The sequence below is a fragment of the Ischnura elegans genome, chromosome X, assembly GCF_921293095.1.
Source record: "Ischnura elegans chromosome X, ioIscEleg1.1, whole genome shotgun sequence".
In the NCBI taxonomy this organism is placed as follows: domain Eukaryota; kingdom Metazoa; phylum Arthropoda; class Insecta; order Odonata; family Coenagrionidae; genus Ischnura; species Ischnura elegans.
In genome coordinates, this window is record NC_060259.1 from 89,292,127 (window position 1) to 89,312,663 (window position 20,537).

A 20,537-nucleotide genomic window follows, 5' to 3' on the forward strand; every position below is an offset into this window, starting at 1 on the left:
TGTAATTTCAACCACAAGGGACAGAATTTGGTGGATACTGGTGCCGAAAATGGCTTCAGGACCCTCGAAAAACCCCCGAGTAAGCTATTTCAAATAAAAAAATTCCAGACACCCAAACCCCTTCCCTTACTCCTTAAAAAGATTTGATTTGGAAGTGTACGAGATTTATTCAGCGTCCTCGAGGACCTACTAGTCAGATATTCCAAATTGAAAAAATTATTGAGACTACCCCACCTTCGCTTAACCCTTGGGATTTTATCATAGGTTAATGTTAGGCAAGTGCTGAAATGAATAATAAAAAATGTTCAAGTTTTCTACTTTTTTACTCATGGCATACAAATAAAAAACAAACTTATGAACATTATCTGGTCAAACATAGAGATTTGGTAAATTTTCACTGAACAATTTTATTCGTCTTCCTCTGAATCTTCGTTGATGGATGTTATAATGTTTTCCTCCAACAATGTTCTAAATAAAATCTCGGCCAGTCTTGTGATTTTATCTTGGTATTGACCATTGGTTATATAATAAATTATTGCTGCTACATGAGCGCAACACCCTACTGTTCGATTACCGTTCGCGCAATCACAGCAATCTCGTCATATACTGTCTGGTCCGATCCCATTTGCTATATATTCTATATAACAATTATATTTATCCTTATTTTCATGTCTAGATGGCACTGACACTCTTCATATCCTATCATTCTCTTGAAAATAGCTAGCTTTCAGCTTATTGTTTTCATCCAGAGTCTCAGCTAAATGTGATAGGCCCTGCTTTAGCTGATAACTCCAAGTAGAAAATATTTCGAAGCCATGTCGAGAATATTCTGGAAAGTGTGAAATGTCAGAAGCTGTCATCTCTTTAAACTCTCTCTTCCTCAGTTTCCAGCGCTTGTTTTCAACTTCTGCTCTCAAAGTATTTTCGCAGCATTCTCTTGCTTTCATTGCATTTATAACATCCTCACTGATATCAATATCGCAATCAAGCCGTTTTCCAAATCCATTATTAAGGAAAGATGCTATCCTGCAGTAAGTTCCTGTTTTTGGCAACATTTTATTTTTCAGTCCGTAATATAACAAATGATAATTTTCCTTGATAATGCCATGGACGGCCTCCACAACCCATCTTAATTTAGTCACGAATCTGGATTGATTCGATTCTTCAGTTGTCAATTGAGCTCACTTGCCTTTCAACGCTGGCTTCACCACACTGAAATTTAGATCATTATCTAAGTATGACACGACATCTCGAGGCGTAAAATGCGAGGCGTAAAATTTTGGGATCACTACATCAACTTGTCAGAGCCAGAGAAATACTTACACCCGACATACGAATTTCATTAGTTAAAACACTAGTCTTCCCTCACTTGGATTATTGCGCAGCCTTATTCACTAACCAAGACGACGCAAACAATAATAAACTCCAATTGGCCATGAATTCAGCTGTAAGGTTTATTTACGATTTAAAAAAATGGGACCATATCAGTAACTATTACAATCACCTCAACTGGCTTAAGTATAAAGAGCGTCGCACCCTTCACATAATAACTCTAGCCTTCAGTATCTTAACGACCGGTTATCCGCCATACTTGTATGAGAAATTCATTAGAAAATCTGAGGTTCATGATATACCTACCCGAAATCATAACATTGACCTCCATATTCCAAAACATCACACGCTACATATGAACAAATCATTCATAGTAACCGCCTCACAAATATGGAACTCTCTCCCAGCCCAAATAAGAAGCAGTACAAATGTCAATAGGTTCAAACACAGCACATATGGGTTTCTGAAGAATGCCTCCTTATCCCCAAGTTAAATTTCTTTTGTTTATATTCACTTTCTTATGTTCATATTTCTTGTTTATATTCACTTTCTTATGTTCATATTTCTTGTTTATATTCACTTTCTTATGCTCATATTTCTTGTTTATATTCACTTTCTTATGTTCATATTTCTTGTTTATATTCACTTTCTTATGTTCATATCTCTTGTTCATATTTCTTTTGTTTGTCACCTTTAATTTTGTAATTAGTGTGTTATATCGAAGTGCGATTATTTATTATTATTTTTTTTTTGTCGAAAATATTGTATTGTTTCTTTCATGTACTAGGCGATATGCACTGTTCAAATTTGACTGTATATGTATATATATTTATTTACTTTTTATTTTATTTATCTATCTCAATGTGAAATGTAGAAAGATGTACTTATATTTTCTTATGGGCCCCAGTGCCTACGAAAATAAACGATATTATTATTATTATTATTATTATCTCGAAATCCTCTATTTAGAATCAAAATGTCACCCTTTCCCATGAAAGTTTTCATTGGATGTGCCGATTGCAAGATTGATTTCAGAATATTGGCATCATTTTGATTAGCCAAAAAAGGTCCGGGCATATCAACTAATAAGCCATCAGAGGTACAAATGGTTTACAAAGGGGAACTTTATTTTGCCCGGAATAAGATTTGCGTTGGTACGCGTTGCTGGAACTTTTCTCGTGTCGAATGTAAGTGCCATCACAAATATAAGTGATTGAACGATCACAAATAGCTATTAGTTTGTCTGACCCGTGAAGTTTCTTTGCCATATGTGATGTATAGTTCTGGATGAAGCTTTCTCAGGTGTTGCTTCTGAAACCAAAATATTTTGGCAGAATGTCTTTTTAGAAAGATTGCATGACCGATTTTTTTATAGAACATATTTGCTGGGTGTACTCAAGGCCAAGTATCGACGCAAGACGGGCCCAAATCCTATACCGCAAGTCCGGAAAAAATCCCGAAGGGGGGACTTTTCACCCTCTTATTCGGCTATGCCCTTTGATGAAATAGCAACGGCGAATTTCAAATGAGGTACGCGCGGTTTCGAGCTGATAGTGTAAATATTTCAGCATTTTCACTGTTAACACCTGTTTCGCTGTGGCAATATTGTCTCACTTTTTTACTGAGGTTATATTGTGTAAGAGCTTTAAAATGGATATTCTTGATAAGTGAGTTTACGTTAAAAACCTTGGGAGGAAGTGGACAGAGTTGGTGTTTATTTCTTGCTGCATATTTTTCATTTTTAAATTTAGCATCTCAAGAATAGAGAATACTGAAGAACTCCCTTATATACAATATTATTTCATGATTAAGAGCTTCTGCAATGAATTTTGACCCAATTAATTACATTTCCCCGAGTACTATGTCAAAATGGATCCTTTCAAAATGTAACTTGATGGTGGAAAATCATATTCTGTGACTGCCTCTATGCTAAGCGTAGACTTCGGCGGCGTGACGCTAAAGAATTTTTATCGTCGACCGAATTTAACCGAATTTAAGAGCTTTTGCCGCAGTTTTAGCGGCGTTCGGTGCGCTCCGGTATCCAAGCCGATGGTCTGTATTCGATTCTATCGATTAAAGATCGATAATCAGTTAAAAATCGAATTATCGATTCTCTATTCAAACTATCGATTAACAATTGGATTTTAAAAATGAAGGAGTAAGAAACAACGATGGAATATTGAATACTAATTCTAGTAATGAGCATATCCTGCAAGATAGCTCATAACATGTTTTCATATTCAGCTGAGGCGCCGCAGTAATTGTGTCCTATGCATATACCTATCTCTTTCAAAAGAATCGGTGGAATGCTTGGAAAAATATGTCTTTAATTTGATTCTGATAAAGCATATACCTCGCAGGTATTGATTTTTTTACTTGTATATCAACATGCTTCGAGTGGTACTTATGTGTGTATTCCTGAAAAGTTTACGAGTTATGGCTTCTTCTATCATGAAAGCGACCTTTTTAGAGTTTCAGGATAACCCGTAGTGCTTCGTCTGTCCCCTCGAGGCACGCCCAAGGATTCATTAACATTAATTAATAAACCAAAGTTTGCCGTCACCGGAGAGGAAAGTTTCGCTCAACTCGGAGACTTCATCCAGATCGGCATTGTGTCGCTTCCATTTTTTTCAGGAATTTTGTGTACCTTTGAAAGTCGGTAGAGAATATTTTCTATTCGTTCCCGTTAATTTATTATTTTAATAAAAATTGTTCGCGACTGCCCCACATAGTGCATTTATTTTTGACTCGCCAAAACTGCCGGCGTATTTGTTTTAGAAGTATTTATTCCGTTTTACAATCCTCGTTTGCTGTGAAAGATGTAACCTGGGTGTTGTTGGATTATTATCCTTACACGCGATGCAGCAATACATGCTGTCCTTCGTATTCTTTGTACCGTAACCCTAAAATGCAATTCTGAATGTTAGGTTGCGTAGTTTACGAATAGAATGATGAATGAAGGCATTTGAAGGTAGGTTTTTCTGGTTCTCCATAAATTGAGGGCGTTCAAGCATTTAATATACTTGAACATTGATTTTGTTAAAATTCTGATCCTTTTTTTCCCCATGGCTATAAAAAATAGAAATAAAGCATGTTATAAATAGTACAATTGAATGAAACAACGTGAAAAATCAATTATTATTGTACAGTTGAATTTAATGACTTGAAAGTAAATGCTGTACTCGTTGTCACACTGCTGTTGTCGTTCGATCAGACTCACTGAGTCATCTTGTATTTTGCCATTCCCTTCTTAATCCCTTTCGCGGAAGCAGAAAATTCCTCTTTTTTACACGTACTCTGAGGTTCATACCATAGATGTCCAACTCCACGCAAAACTTCTTTGACAGTTAAGAGTTTTACTACTATAAGTTCAGATGGCAGCAGCATCGGCATCTGCCGCCAAATTCAAATCACTAAAACACGACCTCCCTTCCCATTCCATTATTTCAAGTCTATTTGCTTCAACTCAAAATGCCCGCAAACTCGTACGCACAAAATAACTGATTTTCAGGAGCGAATGGGTAGTTTCATATCATTTTTATTTGGAGGAAAGATCCATCAAGGCCTCAGGGCAGTAGCTTATTGTTTATCTTAGGTTATTGCACATAAATTAAAATCGAATATAAAAAGACAAAAATAATATTTATTGTCAATAAGTACATTAATCATGAGAATAAAAAACTTATCCGAATAGTTCTGTGCTACATATTTTTTCATGATGAAGTTCTGAAGAATGATTCATGAACTCCTAGATAAAGAAAGAATAGAAAGAAACACAATCAGAGTACATCACTTGTAATGTTTCAGAAATTAAAGGAAAATTACACCTCCCTATGAAAAACACAAGAAAGTTATGAGAAATGCTAGGACTTTCAAACAAAATTAGCTGAGTGAATTGGCCATAACTGAGTATTGCACTGTTAAACAATTTTCAGACGATATCCACAAAAATCAGTTCTGTAAGACAAAAATGGAAGCAGACGCGTAACCATGGCGGTGGGAAGGGGAATAGATCCCCCCCCCCCAAAGCCTCAGAGAAACAAAAACAATTGTCTAGTTTTGGCATTTAATAACTGCGTCTGCTTAAAGTCAATTTTTTAGTGCGAAAATTATGTGAAATGTATCTCCAGGCATGCTATTTTTCAAAAAATTTCCCCAACGAAAGTGGGGAATCGCCACCCCAGGCTATCCCCTCCCCCCAAAGCATAGTCCTAGTTACCCCTCTGAATGGCAGCATGGATGAGGCGATGATTCAAAACTTTTAAAAGAACTAGAAATTTAGCTCAGTAATTTCTTAGAAGAAAATTATCTTAGACTGTTGCAAAGAGTATTTCAATACCAGGTTAAAATTAAAGAAAGATTCACATGACACCACCACAAAAATGCATAAAGGTAACTTCACTAACAACACAATTTGGTGTAGATAAGTGAAAAATAAAGGCATTAATTAAAAATGATTTAACTTAATTAAATAGATTTAAACAGTAATTCTAATACATAGTAACTTCAAACCACCGAGTTTGGATGTTTGGAGCAAGCACATAGAAGCATAAAAACAATGTGACGAGCGAAGGATGGAAGTTAACTAAGCATAGTATAAATTATGCATTCCTTTTTCGAGATCCTTGGAATTTAATAATAATCGCTTCAAGCAGATGAACTACATTTGGATTAATCATTCTTAACAGTCCTATACTTACTCCACGGGAAAGATATGTCTTTATCAATTGAGAGGAAATAAACTGAAATGTCGCTGTTCTTCTAAAGAGTTGGATTAAGTTACCTAAATGTAAAACATCCAACAACTACGTTCTTGAGAAAAGTATTTCACAACACATGACAGCAGATGCAATAAAAATAAATGTGACTTACCCGGCTACTTGTCGAGGAAAACAGAAAAAACTTACAGCCCTTGGAAGGGCAGTCCTTAACTGCGCAACAGTAACGTATTTCTTACGATACTCCAAATTTTGAAGATCTATTACGATGCGATACACGCTGGCAAATGCCGACATTCTTCGATATCACTACAGAACTCCGAAACAACAACACAGTTCACTTGAGAGGACGCGGATGTCACCTTCATTTGTTTTTCTAATAGCACTTCGACCGAAAATATAATTCATTAGAAAGAGACATTTAGTTATCAGAAGGAAAGGCAATATAGCGTAAATTGGAAATTTATGGCTGAATTATGCATTTTTGTGGCTACAAATATTATATTTAACAACAACGTCAAGAATAGATGTCGCAAATGCTTGCGAAAAAATTTCCCCTATCCTGTTGAACTTCCCTGGTTCATACTATCCAGAGTTTTGATTCGAAAATCGTGCCTCGCCTTTTGGCCTGCTGAGTTCCACTGGTGGCTATTCAACAGCTCGATAATACCCTTGGCGGACATGGGAAGTTATCCAACAGTTTGACCCGATGAAAAATTCGTCTCGTGTATCGTTATCTGGGTTGTTGCGGAGTACCTGCATAAACTTAAGCCCCTAAAAAAGATTATTCGGCCGAGCGTAGAATTGGACGTGATGTCGATACCTTGGCTATACACATATGAACTAGAAAGTATGCGTGAACGGATACGCCTCTCTATGAACTTCATCACTGAGGTAGTCGGTCCCAGCCTCTAACAGTGTTTCTACCAGCAAAAGTCACGCATGCAATATATCACCACTCTTTAGAATGATTTATAACATTGCGATGAGTCAATCACTTCGAGATATATTCCGGAAGTTGGATTGCATAGTTGATGGTAAAGCTCACCTTAAACTAATTAAAAGGTGTGTAATTTCACACATAAAAACTCTACATAGGATTCTCCACTCTCATGGTTCCATTGATTCCCACCGGTCAATATTAAGCTCAATTTCATGCCTAATAAATAAAAAAAGGAATTAATACTTACAAGTGTAATGATGGAAAATCCCTTAAAAAAATATACGAGCACTTGTAAATGTGGGCTAGTGGTTACGGTGCTGGAATACCATTCTGAAGTTCCATGTTCGATTCCCATCTGTATAAACTCATGACTGCGTGCTAAGTGGGGTGGTGCTGGATTTTTACAACAATGCATGTAAATGGTGAAAGCATGAATTCGTAAACAACATTAACGAGTTATTAGGATCAATTATTGTTTTAAAAAGCCTGGTCATGGCGGAGCCAAATAAAAAAAAATGTACTCGAACGAAATATCCACTCGTGGAATACCAATGCATGGATAGCTTAGTCACGATGAAGGCCCTGGGAGGGATGAGGGGTGAGTAGGTGGGGATGGGTGCGTGCTAGAAGCAGATTTGAACGCGTCTTGACCTCATTTTGACAAAATTCGAGCAAAATCTCTCAACGGAAAATCCCCTCGACGTTTTTCCCCGGTACATTTGGATGCAAAAAGCATTCAACTCAACGCTCGTAGTCTTTTCGATTTTTCAATTACTCACTCTTTCAACTGAATGATCAATTTAGTGCGGATTTCAAGCAATAACATATGTATTTATCTACTCCGAAATATGCAAGAGAATATTTCTTCTTGATCGAGAAATGTTAAATATTCTTCTCAAATTAAGACGCTTGCGGTAATGGAGTAAATTTAAGGAGATAGCCTGACAGAAAACATCAGTGACTTGTGATTCTTTCCTCCAAGAGGATTTTGAGCAGTGACTCGTGTGTGTAAGCGTAACCCATACGTAAGTGTGCCTAGGTCTTTTCTATTAAAGATGTGCCATGATAGTCTGATTGGTCTTTATAAAAGGGTAAGTATTTTGGCAAGAGGATCTGAGTTTGGAACACGAGATATCCTGAAAATTGACAGAGACATCGTAAGCCTTACTGAGTGCTCTATTCTTTTGCTCTAAATGCATCAATGTAAGGAATTTGTAGAACTTCATTAGACAAAGTTACGTATTTTTTGCACTTTTGATTATTTTACCTTTATTTATTGACCAGTTTTTCATAAAAAAGATTAAGATTTAAACTGGAGATTTAGAGAACTTAAGGCAGCTCTTCTATCCATGATTAGGATTTTAGGAGCTTGTGAGTCGATGTAGCGTAAATGGCCCGCCATATACTGATGACTGAAGTGCAGTTTTCCCTTCCAAAGTATTCCCGAGACGACCGGTTCCATTATGTTACATGAAGGGTGGAAAAAGATACTGTGAATCGAAAACAGTGGCCTCATAAAATAGTTTGAAATGGATAAAATTGAATTTTATTGAACAAATTATTAGCTATTTGTAGTTCATCAGTTATTCAATTTATTTCGCCCGATATATTCCTTCTCCGTTCTTTCTATGCGCTTGTCCTTCGGAAGCTGTCTTCATGAGACCATTATGAATCACAATGTGGCCGATTAAGCTGTTCCCTGGTTTTATTTAGCTCTCGAAAAATAGCCACTTCCCTCCCAATTTTCTTCGGACTCACTCATTGGTCACTCCGTCATTAGACCGGCGCTTTTTTTAATAATCCGATTTAAGAATTCGTTGTCTCAAAATTTGCGAATTGGCGAGAAAAAAAAATATTTCAGATTCCTAAATATAATATATTTCATACGCCGGATAGGCGTGCCTGAGGCGCCTAAAGGAGCAAATAGGGCCTAAATGTAGTTATTTTGAATGTTGAGTTTTACGACCCGAATAAAACATTTACTTGCGTAAGCATGATACTATAGAGTTCTTCGGACAAAAGTTTCTACCATTTTGTCGTATCTTGATTCCTTCATGCCGAAACGCTGCCCCAAATGTGCCCGCCGCACGCCCCCCGCCGCTCTGCCCCCAGTAAAATGAAACGAATGACGGAGTGCGTGATTCATTTCATTTTACTTCCATAATTCTCACTCTGCGCGACATATCACGCCTCCACCCTTGAATTCTCTACCACTGCAATTTTCCATGCCTGTGGGTGCGTTTAAAACGGATGCGAAAGAAAATAACCATTCACAGAAAATCGGAATATAAATAATATTAGCTGGCTAAACCAAGACAGAATTTTCATTGATAATAGGATCCATTGAATTTTAATCATCCTCATATGCTGTAAATGATAATGAGACATAAGCTTCCTTGCGAGAGTACAGTGTGCAGTTGAGATCTGGTGTCCGCAAAGAATATGATGCATTCGGCGATACTTCGCCATGCGCACTATTGTTTGTGCTTATACGACATATCATGGAATGCCTTTATACAAAATGAGTTTACTTGAGCTTACTTTGATCTTGCTCTCCAGCGATTCTCAGTTCATTGGCTTGATGATTCCTTGGCATAATTAGCCCAAATACGCATAGAAGCAAACACGAGGGGCCGGCATTACCTGTCTGAATTTATGAGCATTTGTGAAGTGTCGCGATATGTGTGACCGCCTCTCCTCACCCATCTTAAGTCCTGCATTAACGGTGCTTAGAGCTGCTAAAGGTAGTCCCTTTAAAGGTGATTATGAGGGAGGTACTTCGGTAAAAATGTTTTGTTAAGTTCAGGGGGATATATTCTAAACGTTCATATTTAAGAGATGGGAGATTTGGAATGGAAAAATATGAGATCTTGCGAAATCTTCTGATTGGCTAACTCCAGCGATAACGTTTGCTTATGTAATGCTCATATCCGTTAGAATTTTTTAAATTCAGTAATTAAAATGATCAAGAAAAATGATAAGGACAAGGATTTAAATGAAACCTTTTAGTAAGCATTTCAATTGTTAACATTCTCCGTTTCCGCTGGCAATACTGGAATGCGGGTTTAAAAGAGGGCCCCAACTTTGGGTTACTGCGTAGCCACCTTGAGGGAAGTTGGATGTATTTTTTCCGAGGTTGAAACGGGCAAAGTGGACATATTCAGCTGAAATGACCCATCTCTACCGACTTAAGTTATCCCAAGGTGAACGCCACTTTTTGCTCTAAAATAGGCATTTTATTAGTAAAATTTTTTATCTTCTATTGAAAAGTTATGTATTTGGAATGGCGTCATTTCATTAGTAGTGTTGTATTCTAACAAAAAGGTTTAAGAGGAATTTAAGTAATTTATTCTCATTCTTCCTTAAGTTATATACTTGATATTCAGTATACTGAGTATTAGATTTTAATTGAGTTGAGACTAATACTTTCTCGAAAAAAATATATGGTTTTACTATTCAAGTTTTATGCGGGACTAATTGAGCTTTGAGTGGACTGATTTTCCTCTTGGCTCTGTATCACTATTTCTCGCTCTGGATGTCAGCTGGTAACACAACGACATACCAAACGCATTAAAAATAGTGAAACAAATCTTTAGAATAGGCATCCATTTTACATGCCTCAGTGACTTTTATTCAAGACTTCCCGCGAGAATATTCTGGGCGGCTTTCTAATGACATTAAAACATCTGGGTTAATGGCGATCTCAATTTTATGGCATCTTTCAGAGTGATACTGAAGTGTGAATCACGGCATCACCCTGGGTATTAAGGGCGATTTTTTTAAAGGAAAGGATATCTTCAAATACTGTAGTTTATATAGGGTGATCTGATTCATATATTTTGGCCAAAGTCTCTTCCTCATATGTTCCTACAAAAATTTTCCTTTGAATTTTAAAATTTTAATTTAAAAAGTAATTTTTTTATTAAAATATAAATGAAAATGAAGAATTTAATTAGGATATTTTTATTTTAATGATAATGGAAAATTTAAATTTATATTGTAATTATTTCATTTGGTAGCACGATTATCTTGCAAAGTTAAAAAAACGAAGAAATTTTCCATTTAAATCTTTCGGATGTACAAGCAAAGTAAATTTGTCCATTGGCACGGACGTGAATATTTTTCCGTCATAATAACGGAGAAAAAAAGCAGTTTTACAGAAAGTAACGATGTAGTACTTGGTGAGAGCATGGCTATGCAATACATAATTTCGTAAAATTTTCAAGTGGAAAAGTGGGTTATAACCACTGTTGCTTATATTAATTGACAGAGTTCCGCATTAATCTTATCAAAACTATGAATCTATAATAGTTTAATCGTAGCTGGAATATTATTTACCCCCCAATCTCATGGTATTCTGATACATAAAAATTCATGACTGAAAACTATAGGAAATAACTAAAGCTTGGAAGATTCCATTATCAAGCTTTACTTTTGCGTTTTGAGATGAACGAAGAATATTGCAAGGAAAGTAATTTTATCACACAGAAAATAGTTTGGCAGGCTTCTTCACTATACTAATTTTAACGCGTTGTAGCTTTTACTGGGAGAGAAACGGTATTCTGCGGAGGCCAGTGACGGAACTCGTTTTTACAGTGCTTAAACATGCAATGCTCAATCGGCCGAAGTATTAAATGAGACTCAAGGGCAGTGTTGCCACCGTGATGGACTTCGAGTTTCAAAATGCATTGCCGGGCGTAACCACGTGGAAGTGTAAAGCTAGAAAAGATGCGCTGGCCTGAAAGTAATTTTATCGCACGAGACCAATCTCAAAACGTAAGTCTCACCCAAACAGTTGCAAAGATTACCAGCTTAGCCTTGTTTCCTATTAATAGGCTAATTTCAAGCTGTCATTATTGCGTGGCCGTGAAGAAACAATAGGAATTTTGTTTTCTCCTCTCTCTACTTGAATACTTGTGGGGTCTTGCGCGCGTCTATAATATCTATTGATTGCCGTCAACACGTTGTTAGAGCGTATGTATCCTATTATTAAACGGTCTTAAACTCCTTTTTTAATTCGTATAAAACAATTGTCACCAAAATAACAGTTTAAACTACTTTCTTGATAACAAGTATAAATCATCGGGAAGTTTGAAAATGAACTTACTTCTTTACATTTTGGACCTGTGGCAGTCGAAGCTCACCTACCTAATTTCATGTAATAATCCATCAAAGGAAATTTTTTTTTAATTTCCCTAGATAAATATCAATTATACCTAGCAGGATTAGATAATTGGATTTTTGCTAGTCTCTCACTTATCTTTCCATCTTTTTCAACAGTTAGGTACCTAGAGCGTGATATGACTTGCATTGAAATTCATGAAAGTGGTGCAATTGGAAAAAATACCTCATCTCCTGATGCAGGCAGTTTAACTTTTACCACGCTTGTTTTAAAGAGTTTTCTAGTAATATGAGTTTTATTGTGGTATACTTCCTTAGTGACTGCATGAATTAAATCGGGTTGTCTCTCCACATAGATATCCCCGAGAACTAACGGCGTATGGGATTTTTAGTATTTTTTAAACAATATGTAAGTATCATCATATTCTATTTTAAATTATCATTGAAAATTTCAAAAGCCAAATGGTATTAGATTAACTTTTAAACAAGCGCTTTAGTCTGAATCAGTCAATCAGCTCTTTTTCTGGACTTGGAAAGACAAGAAGAGGAGGGGTAGTTATACCGCAAGACCTAGAATTTGTCTACGTCAGTTGTGTACACATGCGCATAAGCCGAAAATATTCCTGATCTTGTTCAAACTTAATTTAAATACGGAAAAAAATGTAAACATGAGTGATTGTCGACTTGTGCGATTTATTGAAATTGAAATTCGACAATTGCTTGTAAAGCGATCCGTCACGAGTTTGATCGGCTCATTGAGGCGATAGCTTATACTTACATGTTGTTTATTTTGACTGAAAATATCATTTTAACCTAAAACTTGAGTAAAGGGAATGCAGCCAGAATTGGTTTTATAACATGCATGACTGGATGAATGAATTGAATTAAATTACATGAAATGAATTCATGAAATTCATGAAGTCATTTTTTACTAAGTGTTATGTGCAGTACTTTTCGATGTCTTCGAGGTAAACCGAAGTTAGGGGGATTCAATATCGTCCCCAGCAAGTGGGCACTGTACAGCCACCTCGAGCGCTCTTGTTTATATTGACCCTGAAGTGCTGACCACTTAGATTTCCATGGAGTGGGGGAGGGCGCTTGTCTCCCATGGTTTAATCCTTCAAATGTCGCCTCGCCACGCGCTCTCGCCTCCAATTTTCTCACCGGAGTTGAACGCCTCGCTGGGAAGACAATTGCCTCCCGTAATAATCGCCATGCACTTGTTCCCTTTTCTTGTTTCCCCACTCTCTTTAGAGCGTGCTTCCCTTCTCCCCCCCCGAGGGGGGTCCTCCAACACCCCCCTCTAGGTCCCCCTCCCCTCCGCACCCACGGCACCCCCCCACGCCCTCTGCCTCCCCTCCCCCCCTCCGCACCCGCTCCGTCCTGATCGATGATCAAACTCGAGCCCTTCGCAGTGTCGTGTTGTGCCTCGCAGTGCTCGGACCCGGCAGCGTGTCTCCCGCCTGCGACGACGCCGACTCCGCCGCCGCAACACTCCTCCGCCGCAGCCGAAGCCGGTGAGTGGCCCATTTGACCAACCGCTGGCCCTAACGCCACAATCATTAAGCCTCGCACAAGTTCAGGGATGGCGGAAATGACAGCTCAAATTATAGCTCTCGGGCGTCATCATGTTAAAAACTGGCAGCAATGATAAGGATCAACAGCATCACTGGTGAACAATCCTCAGATTGGTTTCACACTGCTCTCCAATCAATTGACAGCTCACCGCACAATTCTCCTATCAGCTTATCTTTTCACACCTACATGCTTCTTCTCTTTCACATCCGTTTTTGCCTGTTTCATATATTTCATTCGAGGATAAACGATCCTATTTCCATCATTTAAGGCCGTCTGGTTTTCCATCACTGGGTATGCACATATATTGTGATGGAACGTATATTGTGAAAAGGCCAGAGATAATTATGATAACGATCTTAGTAAACAGAAGTGATGCGTCAAATGTCATTGCCATATAGAAAACGATAACTGAAGAAATCATTTTCCCTATCATATCCCTGCCAAAGCATGACACTAATGGTCACTGATCGCATGATTTCAGCTTACGAGTATGGAATGCGGACGAGTGTTAGGAAAACGCGTAAAAGTGATCCGAAATATAGTTCGTTATGTGACACCGTGTACGTATGTTCACTGTTAACTGTGCGCTTCTGTGCATAGGCGGATTTGACTAAATGCGTAGACAGATGATTTCCCGTTGTAAACAACTTAGTCATGGGGTGGTGCTTGATTTTGACGGAATTATTTCGATGGTTTTAATGGCGAGAGGTTGATATGATTGGTTGACTACACCTATGGACTTTGTTGTGCTTTGAATTTTCATTTTCCGTAAGCGAGTCGTCGGAATGACGAGTTCAAACATAGCAAATTCTTATGAATTTACCAAACAATTGGAACCAGAATCTCTGAATGAAATCCTATGTAAATAATTTTAATTAATTTTTTTAATGTCTCAAATACACCCTCACGGGATCATATGATTCACTAAATTTGTTTTAAAAGTAGTTAGATGAATGATTCTTTTTCAGCTCCTATATTATTGAATGTGAGGGAGTTAGCTAAACGGCCCTGAGAGGCAAATGTAAAATGAGTTGCTCCAAAAGCCCAAACGAGTTACTCGTTACACCTTTTGGAGCAACTCATTTGACATTTATTTCTCCTATATTATGTATGATACAAAGAAAAAATTAATTATCTTATATATTAGAGGAAAAAACAGCAAGAAATATAATACTATCTAAGGCAACTTAATTAGGCCATTAAAAATGCAACGGAGAGAAGTAAAAAAATTCAAAACTAACGTGGTTACACGTAGAGCCTTGTCAGATCAATGCAACTATTTGTCAGTTGTAATTTTAGGCATCCTTTGGGGGTTTTATGCGTGCCATGCAGTCGTTTACATTAAAGGTAGTAGTAGTAATGGTGTGAGACTAAATGGCATGTTTTCAATTTTTAAGAGAAATATTTTAATACAGTAGCGCTGATGAGCCAAACGTATTTTTTTACCTGTCTTGTACACATTTTGGCTATTTATTTTCTCCACCTCATGCCAGCATTACTTTCTCCTGGTGTGGGCATAGCAATAACATTTTAATTGATGATTTTAAACTTGGTTTCACTTCATTCTGCGGTGCATCGCAGTTTTTGGCCCTTTACTCACCGCGGAGGGCTAGTGCTCACCATGTGATCTCATAGTATATGTAAGCGAGAACGATTTTCGAATTCTGCGCTTACGAAGAGGATTGAAACGTTAAATCCGGGATTACTTGATGCATGTTGTATCTGATTGACTGGCAGCAATGATTTTGTTTATTTCGATTTGAAATTTTATTTCTATTTGCACTTTTTGGTCCGGCACCCTATACATATTGCCAACCATTTTCAGCATTTTTGCGGGGAGGGTAAAAGTATGTAATTAAACATACATGACTCGAGAACTTATGAATGCTTTTAAATACAAATTTTAACTATGCACATATATGTGTGTCTAAATTTGTATGAAACTTATTTTTTTTGCAAGCGCAGGAACTTGATGCAAATAGTCCAAAATAATTTCAAAGAGTAAAGTCACAAATTCACAATGCAAAAATACGTGACCGCACCACCGCTGGATGCGAAAACATGTAATTCACGTGAGAGGAAATTTAATAACCACGAAAAAGAAGATGCAATACGATTTTAATTGAATCAATTTACTAGTATTTCATTTGCCAACTTTTTCCATTTTCTATGATAATGCTGTAGTTGGTGCCATATTGGTCTGAGTTTTTGGCAATCGCACATACCCCCATGAGTGCACTCACGTATATTACTCGATGGCTGTCCTCTCTCCATGCTCATTCTCCATTTAATCCGCGGTTCCCGCCGGCGGGCCTCGCCCTTCCCGCGTCTTGACCCGCCCTTTCCCGCCATAGCCCACGTGGGCGGCCGCGCTCCCTGATCACATGTAAACACAGCCAAACGCCTTGCTTCTTTACTTGTTACACGCTGCCCATCCGATCCCTTACATTTTTCCACGGTCTGACTCGCGATGTTTGCGTTCGTTTTCCACGGTCTGGCTACGGATGCGGACCGTGCATCGATTGCGGAGCTGCTTGGCGTGGAGCGGAGTTCTTACATAGACTTCTTGTTGCAGTCTCGGGAATAGAATACCTTGGTTGAAAATTTATGGTTGATTTTTGATTTTATTTTGCAAGATTATTGCATTTTATACGATTTTAATATGCTCTGTCAAGTTAGTTAAATTCAATATTCAACCTCACCAATGTTTAAATTGTGAATTATTTTTGCTAATTCAAAAAGTTTCTTCTGCTGAGCAACCAATAACTTCTAATCGAATTCTAATGGTGGATAACAAGTTTCTAATTTCTCACCGCAGTGACAAAGTGAAATTTTTGGTCGCTGTTTCTTTTCTCGTCCCTGCACCATTAAGATATCCGTGAATTACTGAAGGCTGCCTGTTTTACTCCGTGTTTTTTTCTTATATTGCACTTGGAATAGGGCAACCTGTGATTTACATATTTTCGAAAAACATTAAAAACAATAAAATTCTCCCTGATTACTATTGAAGCATGGCGAATTAGAACTCTAATCTTTTGAGTGACTTAAATTTAATTATTCTGGCCAAGTTAACAAAACATTCAAACGATAACTTAAGTTGGCTGTTGAACTTAAGGAATACACTTCGCATTACTGCAAATTGACATGGCCACCACGATACGATCTTCAAAACTGTTAGCGGTCTATGACCTTCAATTTTATTGCTAATTTAAATATATCTTTTTACCCCTTCATCTCGTGTCCCTCTTTTGCTGCTAGGCTGTACAGCTATTAAAAAATGCGCAATTTAAAATTGTTAAAAATTTATATACTTCAGTGTCAATGAATAAAACGACAGGGATATTTAATACAGCCATACTGAACGTTAAGTCGCTTTTCTTAGGAAAATACTGATTACATGTTATCTAACTTATTGAATTCTGACTTTAGGGTTTATTGTGTATTTATTAATGAATTTTATTTTAGAAGTTAGCGATTTACACACTCTGATTGTTGCAGCTATTAAAATTTTAAATGCATGAAGGATTTTAGGAAGTTGGAGAGGAATTAGTTCACCATTTTATATTTAATGGAAATGCTAGTATGAATTATTTCGTACTCTGGATAACTTTATCCAGTTAGTTTCCTCTATGATATTTCGGACAATTTTAACAGAGGTGTGAAGGAATAGAATACGAATTATCACCTCTTACCCTGGAAAAATATTGAGGCATACGTTAGGACCTAAAAACGTTATTGTGGTTCGAATAGGGAATCGCTGTGGTGCATTAGGCACTGTGACTGCTTTTTTGATGAAACGTCTAGTTTTTTTAGCGCAGCTGTTTATCGTCACTGTACTCTTCAGTTTTTGGTCCAACTGGGAATTTTTGCGACTAGTTGTCTTCGCAAACATTAAAGTCACTCCAATTCCAGTGCAACTGCACTGCAGCGCACGTAAAATGCTCTTCCCTGAAAGGAAACTCGAATCCTGGTGGAGCACTCTCGGAGAGTGAATCTTTGCAATGCGTCGTCATGAATGTTTCTCCTCCTCATTTTTTTATCATCAGTGGGGTCCTTAAATGGACGGATGACTGCAATTTTGTTTACGTCGTAAAAAATGTCTCACAAACGTCAGAAAACCTTGTATCCGTTTTGGAATTTTTTGTCCCATTGAAAAGCCAAACCTATTACTATGGAACTTGTGAAATAATGGCTATGGACTTGATTCTCTTCCTCATTTTGGTCAATGAGGTTGAGGTTCTCACATTATTGGTAAATTACAATTTTGATCACGTGAGTTAAACTGTAGTATACACAAAAGGAATTCATGCAAATTTTATCCGTCTCCATCATAGATTTTGAATCAATATTCCCTTCCTGCTTGCCTACAAATTATTTCTCGGAAACTTTACACCCATTTTGAATTTTTTTTTACTAATTTTCCATGAAGGAGAGACCTATTTTTACAGAGCAACTTAGTATTTGTGCGTCTAGTTTATGATATACTGTATTTTTATACGGTAAACTACCCAGATATTGGCACGTTTATGATCATGACGTAGAAAATGATGATGACGTAGAAAAAAAACAACTCTTGTAACCATTTTATCGACATTTCAGTTTGTTCAAAACCTGCCTTAGATCTGAGAGGCATGCTGCTTGATTTTTCTAATATAAGCGTTTTATGCTTTGCATACAGCTAATTTGTTATAATAATTATTTTAAAAAGTCCAATAATCACTGTTATTGGAACCCTTTCTCCATTTATCGGCATGCACTACTTCGCAGGTTCTCTTTAAATGTATCATATATTAAATAAATATAACCACTGAGTTCCTCTCCAAGGTTTTCGTTTCCCAAATTTTATTGAATACTTTTGAATGCTCTTCCCCAGCAGTCAAAGAAAAATCATCGTACGGCAGTGGGTTCAACTTACATGCTAAGTATAATATTCACACTTACTTTCCTAGGCACTTAGAAAAATCTATTGCGTTCGCGTTAAATGAATGCCTGATGCCCTGAAACCATTAATGTGTGTTATAGACAAGTTATACAAGTTGTAGAGAACGGCATCCTTCCACTTACTCTTTATTGGCGTGAAGGCAGCCACATCAGCGGGCTGCAATATTCTTGTGGAATTTGGGTCTAGAACAATTAGAATAATTTATCGTTCTTTGCATAGCAAACTTAGGTGGTATAGGTTTTGCGGCCATCAACAAACAACGCTACTGGTAATGTTTTTTTCCAAAAGATAAGGATGAATAACTTTTCCAATAAATTCAAAAAACACATCTGACCTCATTCACTCATTGTCGCTGCGCGCTTACCCCCATTTCTGGAAAGGGAAAGGAAATTTTTGGGCTATTTTATTTGGGATCCTCTGTAGAGGGTAGATAATCATCGGAGGACAGGTTTTTCCGGAGGCTAAAAAGGTACAAAGGATGGTTACCGTTGCCTACGCTTGACTGTGTTCTATTTCATGCAAAAAATTTTATACAGTGGGGGCGAGCACTACGTTCTTTCTAGGGCGTCATATGAAATTATTTTTGTCACTATGAAACACCCTATTCGGACCAGAGACGATATCACACTTGTTCTCTTCTTTAAGAATGCCCTCCACAGATTTAAACCATCCTCTGCCCATCCAGCACAAGCGGTCGCAAACTGGCATATAGGCCGTGTATTACACGTGTTTTATCTCGTATAAAAACCGTTATTACCGGAGTAAAAACGGAATAAATCTGCTGCATAAATGGTCTTATGTCCGCTAAAAACCGGATAATACACGTGTGTGCACAGGAAACTAATAACGGGACCGTTGTAGTTATTCCTTTCTCCACCAGGGTTAGGTATTCTAGAAATAGTATAGTTAATGACCGGAAAATGACATTGACCACGCAAACGGTGGCACTTCACTTATACTAAACAGGTAATAAGACATAGGAAACATGTTTGCTCAAAAAAATTCATTTATTGTCTCAGGAAAAGGTTCCTCAGTATAAAATAATTCATCAGGAAATACGTACAGTACGAAACACGAGTGGTAATGATGTGGCAAAAAAGTGGTGATGATATGAAAAATAATGTGAATGACATAATGGACAGGATGATAGCGAATATGAGATGATGGATGGATCTAAAAAGTACTGCTGAATAGTTTAAAAAACCACAAAACCTTGGTTAAACCGCAAGTCGTTTCACAGAGCGCAAGCACATTAGTTTAAAGAGAATTACCGAATTTTTGATTTCGTTGATGTTTCCAGTTCGAGTGGCGCAAGTTATATCGTTACGTGATTGTTTTCCTAGCGTTCAATTCGCGTGGTGCGAGGCTATGACGGAAATAACTCGAAATTACATACTGAGAATTTTTAATTGATAGCAACATTCTAGTTGCAATTGATCATTAACTCGATCATGTCTCAAATGGAACATATATATATAGTCCTAATTAAAAATATACACCTGTAATATATGTTGAATTATGATTCGTGAAATGATTTTAACCAGATTTCGTTGGAAAATTTTGCTGGCATTAAGGTGGACGACTTAATTGAATCATCTATCTTGAAACTTTCATCATGTTCAGATTACTGCTGACCAGAGCGTATGCATTACCACATTTATCTTTATAATTTTTGTATATAAGAGTCAAGGGAGTTGGACCAAATTTACACAGCAAGTGCACGTGTAAAAATGGGCGAATTCTTGACTTATTCCTTAAACCAAATTTCGACTCAGTTTCCTCGAGTAGGTATGTGCTGTTTGGGTGATATCTTCCTCGCTCACGCATGCACTTGTAGAGGGTGCTCCTTCAGATGAGCGGCGAGAAATTTCAGGGTGCCTGCGTAAAAAGCCGTGATAACACT

At 37.4% G+C, this 20,537-nt stretch overlaps 1 protein-coding gene across 7 annotated transcripts in view; it reads left to right on the plus strand.

Annotated features, from left to right (window-relative positions):
• The first annotated feature begins 13,564 nt into the window (after positions 1-13,564).
• Positions 13,565-20,537, plus strand: part of LOC124171645 (microtubule-associated serine/threonine-protein kinase 3) — an 831,728-nt gene continuing 824,755 nt past the window's right edge. For 5 of the 7 annotated variants that reach the window (XM_046550857.1, XM_046550862.1, XM_046550859.1 and 2 more), the window contains exon 1: positions 13,565-13,631. The gene's annotated coding sequence lies outside the window, so the exon portion shown is untranslated. The remainder of the gene's footprint in view (positions 13,632-20,537) is intronic. The other 2 variants (XM_046550860.1, XM_046550864.1) reach the window with 1 other exon arrangement.